This window comes from Nicotiana attenuata, unplaced genomic scaffold (genome assembly GCF_001879085.1).
Source record: "Nicotiana attenuata strain UT unplaced genomic scaffold, NIATTr2, whole genome shotgun sequence".
Taxonomy (NCBI): domain Eukaryota; kingdom Viridiplantae; phylum Streptophyta; class Magnoliopsida; order Solanales; family Solanaceae; genus Nicotiana; species Nicotiana attenuata.
The window spans coordinates 117,069-126,805 of NW_017671630.1; the positions used below are offsets into that span (position 1 = coordinate 117,069).

Here is a 9,737-nt window from a genome sequence, read left to right on the forward strand (position 1 = left end):
TATATATATATAATATTTTTTTGGCTATTATTTTGAGAGCGCCTATACTATGCATTATAACAAAAAAAAAAAAAAAAGAACTAATTCAATTATTAAGCTGTTCGACCATAAAATAGACGCACTAGGATATGGCTTCAAAAATGTTCTCTTTTCTTCTTGTTCCGCGTTGATAGGTTTGTCTTCCTACTGTAAATATTTAATCAAAATCTCCAAAATTGTTTGTTTGAAAATCACCATCTTTTGATAAAGATCTTAGACAAAAAATCAAATACGAAGGAAACGATATGTGTAAATTTCCTCGAATGGACGTAATGGAACAGTCGCAAAACTCAAGTTCTTAGATAGCGAGATGTATATGTATTATTTTTGTTAATTTGAAATATTTACTTTTGCGCCTTGGTGCTTTATTTAATTTAATTTTTTTTTAACATCACCTTTCCCTGTATAACTATGAGTCTGACCATATATTCTCAATTCTTTTGGCAAAATTTTAATTGTATCATAGGCAAAAAATATGTATATTTTTAAAAGGCATGTGCTCAGGGTCATATTTGGAGAAAAATGTTAAACCTACTACCTATGATATATAAATGATAATTTTGGCTGAAAACTCGGTCATAGCTCCCAAAATATCGTCTTTGGATTAATCTAATTTTCCTGAATTTCCTATTCGACCCCTCATTCATAAGTCACGATAAGATAATTTCATATTTGCTTACAGAAAGATTACTAGTATGAAAAAAAAATATTTTAGGGTTCCAGTGATGTTTTTGGGAAAGCAAATCCAAAATCACTCAAAAGAATTCTTTCCAATACAAACATTGACAATATTGTCGTCCAAAACAACAATAATTCTATTATTCTACAACCAGAAGCAAAGCCAAATCAATTTAAATAAGCTCTTAGCCTTATTTTGTCTCCTATAGTACTTGAGCAACATATAATCCAGAATTCCCTCAATTTTATCTCCTTCGGTCCTCTCTTCGCTCTTGCTCTGCTATTATATATATATATATATATATATATATATATATATATATATATATATACATGTAAAGTTAGCCCGTGCTGCGCCCCGGCCCAACATTGAACTTTTAGCATGAGCCGAGGATGTTATAACATTATGAAATTCTTCTAGCTTGTGTTTGTTTTTTCTGTCTTTATTTTAATTTAGTAATCTAGTTTAGATTATTGCAAATTTTGCAAGGCTCAAAAATATGAGGTACATTCTTATACATACTCATCTAGGGTACTTTTGACAACTTGTTTTTTCTTGAATGGCTTTATCTTTCTCATTTGTTACCATGGTATTAGTTTCGGTAATTGGAAGTTACAATCTTTTCCATCTGTGTTACAACTATAGTCTACCTATACTCTTTAATACTTACAATTTGTTAATATACTACTCAAATTTTAATATAATAGCTTATTCAATTTTTCTTTTAGATTTCCCAAAATATTAGTTTATAGTAGCAGTCTTGGGGATGTACTCAACAAAGAAAATAGCAGTCCAAAGAGTTGGATTTTCTTAAGAATTAAATTTAAAGGTGATGTTGAAAAAGAATGAAGAGTTGCTGTGATTATATTTTTATAAAAAGTTCACTTGTATGTGTGTATGTTTTTGGTTACTTCCTATATATTGGAGCTTTCGCGTGATTTGAGTTTTAATCATGTCCGTATTATATGATTTGATTTTCTTTTTCCATTATTATACCCCTCTTTCAATCAGTACATATTTGCTGTCATGTCAAACCTTTAGTTTTCTTATTTTCTGCTTTATATATATAGGACATGGCAATATTTCACATGGACCGTAGAAATCTTGGGTTCACTAATTCATGCAATATGTTAAGGTGAAAATTCTGCTGAAATTTTCGGACATTTGCCTGACTGTCTCATCATAGATATCCTGACTAGACTTCCAGCAGATTCTCTTGTTAGATGTCGAAGGGATTGTAGTGACTTGAGAGCCTTGATCTCATCACAATATTTTACCAACTTACATCTCAGTAGAGCTAAACCCATGCATCTCATGCAGTGTTATTTCAGTTACGTCGAAAAGCTGGATCTTTACGTGTTTGGTATTGAAAATCCTTATGTATTCAGGAAAGTTCACCTCAGAACTCAACTTACGATCAATAAGGGCTCTGAACACATCCCTTCTCTTCAATACTCTTGTCAAGGAGTTGTTCTATTTATAGATTTTAAGTGGCACTCTACTTATTATGTTTTGAACCCGCTAACACAAGAGGATGTAACAGTACAACATACACTTCACTCTACTTATGTGCTCTTTATTTTTGTCCATTAACAAGACAATTCAAGCTTCTTTATGCACAAGAGCGAGGCAGTTGCTTTGAATATTTAGTATACATATTCAAGACGAGGACTTGGAGAAAAATTCCTTCATCCACTTTCAACTTGTTGCCACATGACTTTCCAGTAGATGTTAATGGAGCATTGCATTGGATCACGCACCTTGATTCCGAGGAAAAAGGTAGTCCTCTTTGTGAAAATGCAATCATGGTTTTTAGAATGGATAAGGAAGAACTCTCTCCTATGCCTCATCCTGGAAGTATGTGCAACTCAGAGCAATTAGGGCATCGTTTGGGTTTGTATCACATGCATATTTATCGGTGTGTAGTGGATATATGGATCTTGGAGGACTATGAAATGAGGAGATGGAGAAAAAGGTACAGGGTTATAATCTCATTGATTATGAGACAATTTTCCCGTTTCGTTTCCCTTTCAACGAAATACGATGGCTTAGGGAGCTGTATTTGTGGATAAATCTTTTGAGCATCCAAGATGGTGAACTCCTACTTTACGTATATGGCAAGGGCTACTTTTTGTATAATTTAGATCATAATACCATAAAGAGTATCCAAGGGCCGCAAGGGGAAATGTTCCCAAAGAGACTCAATTCTAGGCCTTATATAAAGAGCCTCCTCACTATTGCCTGACGTTGTTATGACCTAAATTAACAAGCTGGTGGGGGCATGCATGCTTATCTTAAAGGATTTTTACTGTCAAATTGACTAGACTTTACTCTAATTAAACTCGCCTATATATTACTCCCCGTCTCATAATATGTGTCGTGATTCTCTTGTGCACGCCCCTTAAGAAAGAATAGTGTTTGACTACTTTACCCTTATTAAATATTTTTGCAATTTATGTGTCATCTCTATCAATGACATTATCCATATTTTTACTAAATGTGAATGCAATTGATTGTTAAGGGTAAAAAAGGAAATATATAATCAATTTTGTCTTGAACTTCTAAAATGACAAATAATTTGAGACAACTATTTTTAGTAACCACGACACATATTATGAGACGGAGGGAGTATATACTTTGTAATAAAGTACGGTGTTTTCAGTTTGGTTCTGTCTTGTTCCGACCCATTTAAAACCCATCCAAGTTTGTGTTTAAGGCACATAAATACTTGATAACACGGTTATGACAGTGTCAGTTAGAGTAGAGGTTCCATGTGTTTGTGGTTTAATTTCTTGCATATGGGATTTGGGAATTGAAAAAGGAAGAACTCTCTGCTATGCCTCATCCAGGAAGTATGTGCAACTCAAAGAAAGAGCATCGAACTATGGCTCTCTTAGTGAAGGAACGATCAATTGTTTGGCTTTGTGTCACTTGCATTTTTTTCAGTATGCATGCAGTGGATATATGGATTTTGGAGGACTATGAAAAGCGGAGAAAGGAGCAAAAGCTGCAGGGTTAATCTCTTGGATGAGAACAATTCATGTTCCCTTGTTGATTGCCTTACAGCCAAATGGATAAAGGGAAATGTTTGTGGAAATAAACTGATATTTTACTTGTCTGAGATAGGGCATTCCATTATATAAAGAGCCTCCTGCCCATAGCCTAACTTAGGGGTTAAGGATTCGGTTCGGACGGTTATTTTTTAAAATTTTATTATGTATAATCAATATTAGACTTTTTGAAAGTCCCAATCATGTCGGTTTCCGATATCGGTACGGTTCGGTTAGTTTTCAATATTTTTTAAAATATCACGTAAAAGTCACAAGTAGTAGTAGAATGCACTAACATATGCACATTTACAGGACTTAGCAATCTCTCTAGACATTTTTACTGTTTAAAGGGTGGTAATTAAGAAAATATGAAAGATGGCCAGAGTATAGAATCATCAACTATTCCACGGGTAAAGAAACTAAAAAAAGATAAAGAAAATATAAATCACGCGAGTGAAAAATATTAACCAAGATGTAACTCAAGAATAAAGCCTATAAAAGATCAAATATTCAAAAAAATAAATTTAAATCATACGAAAGGAAACATATTCAATACATTGTAGTTTGCTACAAATCGCTAGAATACCTTGTGTCTTGCTAGTGAATATGCTAGAAATAATTTAGTTTCAATAGGAGTAACATTATAGGTTCAGAAATATAAACCATTTTCACAATTCCAAGGCCCAAGAAAACTTTTAATACATTGTAATTTTTAAACTTAATATATTTTTTTAACTATATAATAAGTGAAGCTTTGGTGTACGACGAATGGCATTTTAGTAATATTTTGATTACTAAAGGGTACTTTTGTAGCTTGATTCTGTGTTAAAGCCCTCTTATCTTGGTGACACGTGTTTTATTATTTTTATTAATGTGGGACATCTGGATTCCACCGTCTCTTGTAGACGAGTTTTTGACTCCCATAACCATATGGATTTCTTTCTTCTTCAGCCTATTTCTTTTTGCTTCTCTTTCTCTGTACCTTTCCTTTCTCTTTTTCCTTCATCTTTCTGTATTCTGTTGGATTTCAGTTGTTTCGCCTTTATAATTTTGAGAGCTATTTTCATTTGTAATTACTTCATAAATCTTTGCATTTTTCGATGTGCTTTTTGTTGATCACTTCACTCTGCTCTGTCATTTCTGCTCGATTTTTGTTTGGAATATTTAATTTTCTCTTGGAGTTCTCTTGTGACTTTTCAGGTTCATCTTTTTTTAATACATTTCAGGTTCTTCACTACTAAGGAGCAGGAAAATGAAGAAATTCTAAGGAAAAGGTTTTCTCTATTCGTTTCTTTACATTTTTCTTTGTTTATTCAAACATGCACCGGGAGTACTCATGAAATGATTTTTTCTTGCTTCTTCTCTTGGAATTCCAGTAGCCATCATAGTCACCTGATTGTGGATATTATTGATAAGAAAAAAAAGGGTAATTTCAAGAGTTTATCTCACATTATTAAATTATGAGCGGTATTTCATGCCTATCTGTTTCTCTGAATAGTATTCAACATGTGCTTTGAAATCTCCAATTCATTGCTTAAGTGTAGATTGTGTTGAAAAAGATTTTGGATATAATGTAAAACATGGCAGCCCAAAATCTATTACCAGTGGCGTGGTAATGCCGCTAATTGTACGAGATGCTTGCATTCCTTTCTGCAATTGATCTTTGTTCCAGCTTTTAGAGAGTCATATATTTATTATTTATATTTCGCCATCTCTAAATTTGCAATGGATTTTCTACGAGGATTTGCTATAGAATTCCTGTATCTATGTATGTGTGCCTCTCTTCCCTTGTTCCTTGAATCATTTTTTTCCCAGTTGCGAAAGATAATCTCTATGGAGTTGTGCTACTTCTAGAAAGGGATGAAGAAGAAAATAAGAATTGAAGAATGTTTGTACCATCACAATAGAATTGTTTATTTCGGTATGCAAGAGTCCGAAGCTCTAACTTTAGCTCCATGTAACCGTTGTTTCTACACAGAATTTCTTTTTAGCTCCATGTAACTAACACAGAATTCCTTTTTTCTCAACCACCCTTTCGCACTTATACTTCAAGTAAATTCTTAACGTAACAACTAATATTTTCCATCCGTGAGTTGCACTTGCTTACATTGTAACATATACATATGTCAAGTGAAACTAATTTGCATGATTTCTGTAGTTTCCTTTTAATGTGATAGTTGTATATTGTGATTACTTGAGAAATAGGTACTTGCCATCATCCTTTTAGCATGTTCGTTATATATGTCAGATGTGGATGATGTGATTAGTTTGTGAAGATGGTGATTATTTTTTTTCTCTTGGTCCCTTCAATTGGTTAGGTACTATATGACATCATGGCAAACCCATCCTCATATGCCGACTAGCTTTATAAATCTCTCTGGAAGGCTTTAGTTGTTGCTATAGTAGGTGTGATTTCTATATACTACTCTATACTATGTGTCAACAAATTTTTTAATTTTCTTAAAAAACTACAAGTAATAGATATTTCTTGCCAAAGTAAGTTTATTTATGCAGATGAGCATGAAGTTACATTGCCACGATATCATAAGCGGAATGACTTTGTATCAACATGGATAACCTATAGTCATGATGTTTATCTCTTGGTTAACCATTTCATATGGTATAATGCAGTTTCACACGGTATTCCCTAGATGAGGGTAGAAATTATTTGGGATGCACTAGCCTGTTTAAAGAATTTTCAATTGTAACATCTTCGCAGGCATATATTTCCTCTTAGGTAAGGAGTCTCTCATTTGAGCGTAAGAGTTGAAAATGATATAGTTCCTTGACATGACGATACAACTCTTTTTATTTGTTTCCTTTATAATTTTTTTCCTTTATAATTTCAGGTTTAATTTTTTTTTTTTTTTTATCACATGCAAGAGTTAATAAGAAGTTTAAACTAAAAAGTTTTTATGTTGACAATAGACACTTGAATTCTTAGGTAAACATGGTTTATCTTGTACTCAATTTTTTAAAAACAATGCAGTGATAAACGAAATAGCTCTACCAAGCGAAAAAAGCTATAGTTAATTTATCTGATTCACTCACTTGATTAGATGAATTGTTATTACCACTTTGGAACCAAAAGAATAAATATTGAAGAAGCACTAAGGTTTTTCTTTTTTATGCTTCGTATCCTGAACACAATATAGAGAAAAAGTTTCTTTAGCTTTACCAGTAAGTTTAACGTTTATGTATTACTCCGAATTTTCTTAGATGAGACTGAAGTAAAAGGATAAATGCGTCAATCCAGGAAGAAACATTTGGATACCTGTTGTTTGTTTTGTGAAAGGTTACACATTTGGAGTACATACATGGAGGTTAGGTCTTATGGAACTTCACTTGTCAGAAGAGTGTAAGAGCTTGTGTAGACTTTTAGCATACAGTCAAAATGAATGAATCTATTTTTCAAATTTTCTGTCTTGTAACAATGTAAGAAGTTTGAAATTTAAACCTGAAAAATGTAAAATCTGAAGTGAAGACTAATTTGCACTTTGAATCAATTGAGATTTGATTGAGATTCCAAAGAGTTTCATCTTCATCTAAATGAGTTGTTTCTTGAGCATAGAAATCACTGTAATAAAGCTAGAATACTGGATACGTGCACGACAAAAATTTTTACTAGAGTGAGATTCTAGGTGCCTTAGGCTAGAGTCATCTATCTCTACACATAAATTGCTCAGTCAAAGAAACGAAAAACAAAAGCTAACTACCAGTACTAATTACTTATTCCGAGTCATCCTTTCTCCTATAAGTTCATTAAATCTGTTTTTGTCTCTTATAAATGTGCTTTATGCTGCTCAAGTCTGACTTATACTAGCACTTATTTTTCCTGCATATTTTTATCTTAGTTGTCTTCACTTTTACATTGCTGTAAAATCTTTAAATTGGAGATTCAAATAGGTCATATAATGTGAACTTTAAAACTAAATCTCTATTTTAATATTATGTATAACTTGCAATTCACTCCAATGATGAAATAAAGCCCGGACTTAATTGACTTAATATAGCTGAACTACTTCCATTTTATGCTTATCTTTGGCTTAAAAATGTGCAACTTTCATGTAGCTTTTCATCTGTTAGTATGTTCCATTAGACAAATCTGCATTCAGACCAAGGAAGACCAGCAAGTGAGACAAAATGACTTCTCCACTCAGGTAGGATGGTGTAAACTATTTCGCTGAAATTTGTATTAATAGAAGTTGTACTAAAGTATTGCTCAAGTCAGTATTTTATATAAATCATCTAAAAACTTCAAAAGTTGTGTGGTACTCGCGTTCTGTGTGTCTTATGAAATCGTGTGGCTATTTGTTGTCAAACATGTGAGAGCTTAAAGAAAGACACTGGAGTGTCGGTTGGTTGTGTGGTGGAACAAGAGGATGCTAGCACTTTATGCACTCTCCCGCAAGAAATGTATTTCATTAGATTCACCTATCCAAAAATTTAAAAGCATGTGCCAGAGCTGATCTACTTCATTTGCACAAAGCACTCCCATAATGAATGTTAAGAAAATTGATATTAATTATTTTTTCTATGTTCTGATTTAGAAAGTGAACAATGAGGTGATCTTGTAACAAGCTTAAAGGAATTCTCTAACAATTTAGAGATGAACTCTTTTACTAGATTAACCCACTTTTTTTGCAGCTTTGTAATCCTTGTGTTAGTATGCACCATGATATTATTGACAAGTCATTGCAGTGATGATAAAAGTATATTTCAAAGAGTTAAATTCTTGATTATACTTTATGCTTGTTGCTATTTTTGAATGCCTTAATTGAATGCTTGCTTGATTGATATATGTGATCCTCAGGTTGAGGAAGATGGAACAAATTTAAGATTCATGTGAGCTACTGCATATTTTCTCATAGGATATTGGACGATTTTCTTATGTTATATAATTTTCTGCCAACATGATTATGCAATGACACCTCATTCTTTTAAGAAATGCCTTGTCCACTTCAAAAAAGGTGTGACACCATGTTTCCTCAAGATTTAATGTTTCTGTCTTTTTCCTTTTTTCAGCAGATGATGTAACAACGACGAAGGTGTTTATGAGACAAGGGGTGCATCTTTTTGTCTTTTTCTCATGGGAGCAAGCTAGAGAAAGTACTTAATTCAACATTACATATTTCAGATCTTGTACAATTTTGTTCCTCAAATGAATGTGCATATATAATGAAACGTTGTTATGTTAGTTAAAACATGTATGAAATTATCTTCTCAATGTCGAACTTCTAACTTCTTTGGTACAATGATGTCGCGCCTACGCCTATGCACGGGCACCGGCCATCTAGTAAATATATTTTTTACATGTAAATTTATTCGTCGGAATTTTTCCATTAATTTTTATTAAATAAAAAAACTTACTCTAATTATCGGCATGGTTATAAATTTATATTAAAACCTACGGTTTTATTTAAAGAAACTTAAAATTAGTTCGCTACGGTACTGTTCGGTCAATTTAGTCATTTTTTAAATATCCATTGACAACCCTAGCCTATTCCTCTCGCTCTTTATTTTTCTTTTTTATCTTTCTAATTTCTTTCGTTGCTTTTAATTATCAAATGGTACTTTTAGCTGAATTGGTAGTATTGTTCATAATGTATGTTTTAAGCGTCGATCCACCTTATAATTCCTTTCGTCCCCAAATGCTGAAATATTCCAAGGGGTCGTTTGGGGTAAAAACAAGTTATACTAATACATGGATTAATGATGCAAAGATCCATAATGCAGGAATTAGTAATACGCAAACTAATAATGCTTTCAAAACTAATATACTTCTCACTTTGCATGTTTTAATCTACTTTTACCATCTGGACGACCATAACTTATGCCCCGCCGTTTTTTCTGGCCAATTATGCAGACAACCCTTTAAAGTTGACAATAGTTTTTATCGTGCCTGATGTCCCTAGTGACACCAATTATCAATGGATTTGTGACCTTCGTATGCTAAACATAATTAAAAT

General features: G+C 32.8%; 1 long non-coding RNA gene across 6 annotated transcripts; it reads left to right on the forward strand.

Annotated features, from left to right (window-relative positions):
- The first annotated feature begins 4,691 nt into the window (after positions 1 to 4,691).
- LOC109209394 lies at positions 4,692 to 8,995 on the forward strand. Of its 6 annotated transcripts, none has more exons than XR_002065341.1 (4): positions 4,692 to 4,746; positions 4,995 to 5,042; positions 6,087 to 6,174; positions 6,283 to 8,995. It is a non-coding gene; the product is annotated as an uncharacterized LOC109209394 (long non-coding RNA). The 6 variants fall into 6 exon arrangements; XR_002065342.1 differs by lacking the exon at positions 4,692 to 4,746 and having other exon boundaries at positions 4,757 to 5,042; positions 6,283 to 7,928; positions 8,582 to 8,995; XR_002065339.1 differs by lacking the exon at positions 4,692 to 4,746 and having other exon boundaries at positions 4,757 to 5,042; positions 6,283 to 6,505; positions 7,840 to 8,995.
- Positions 8,996 to 9,737: the final 742 nt, after the last annotated feature.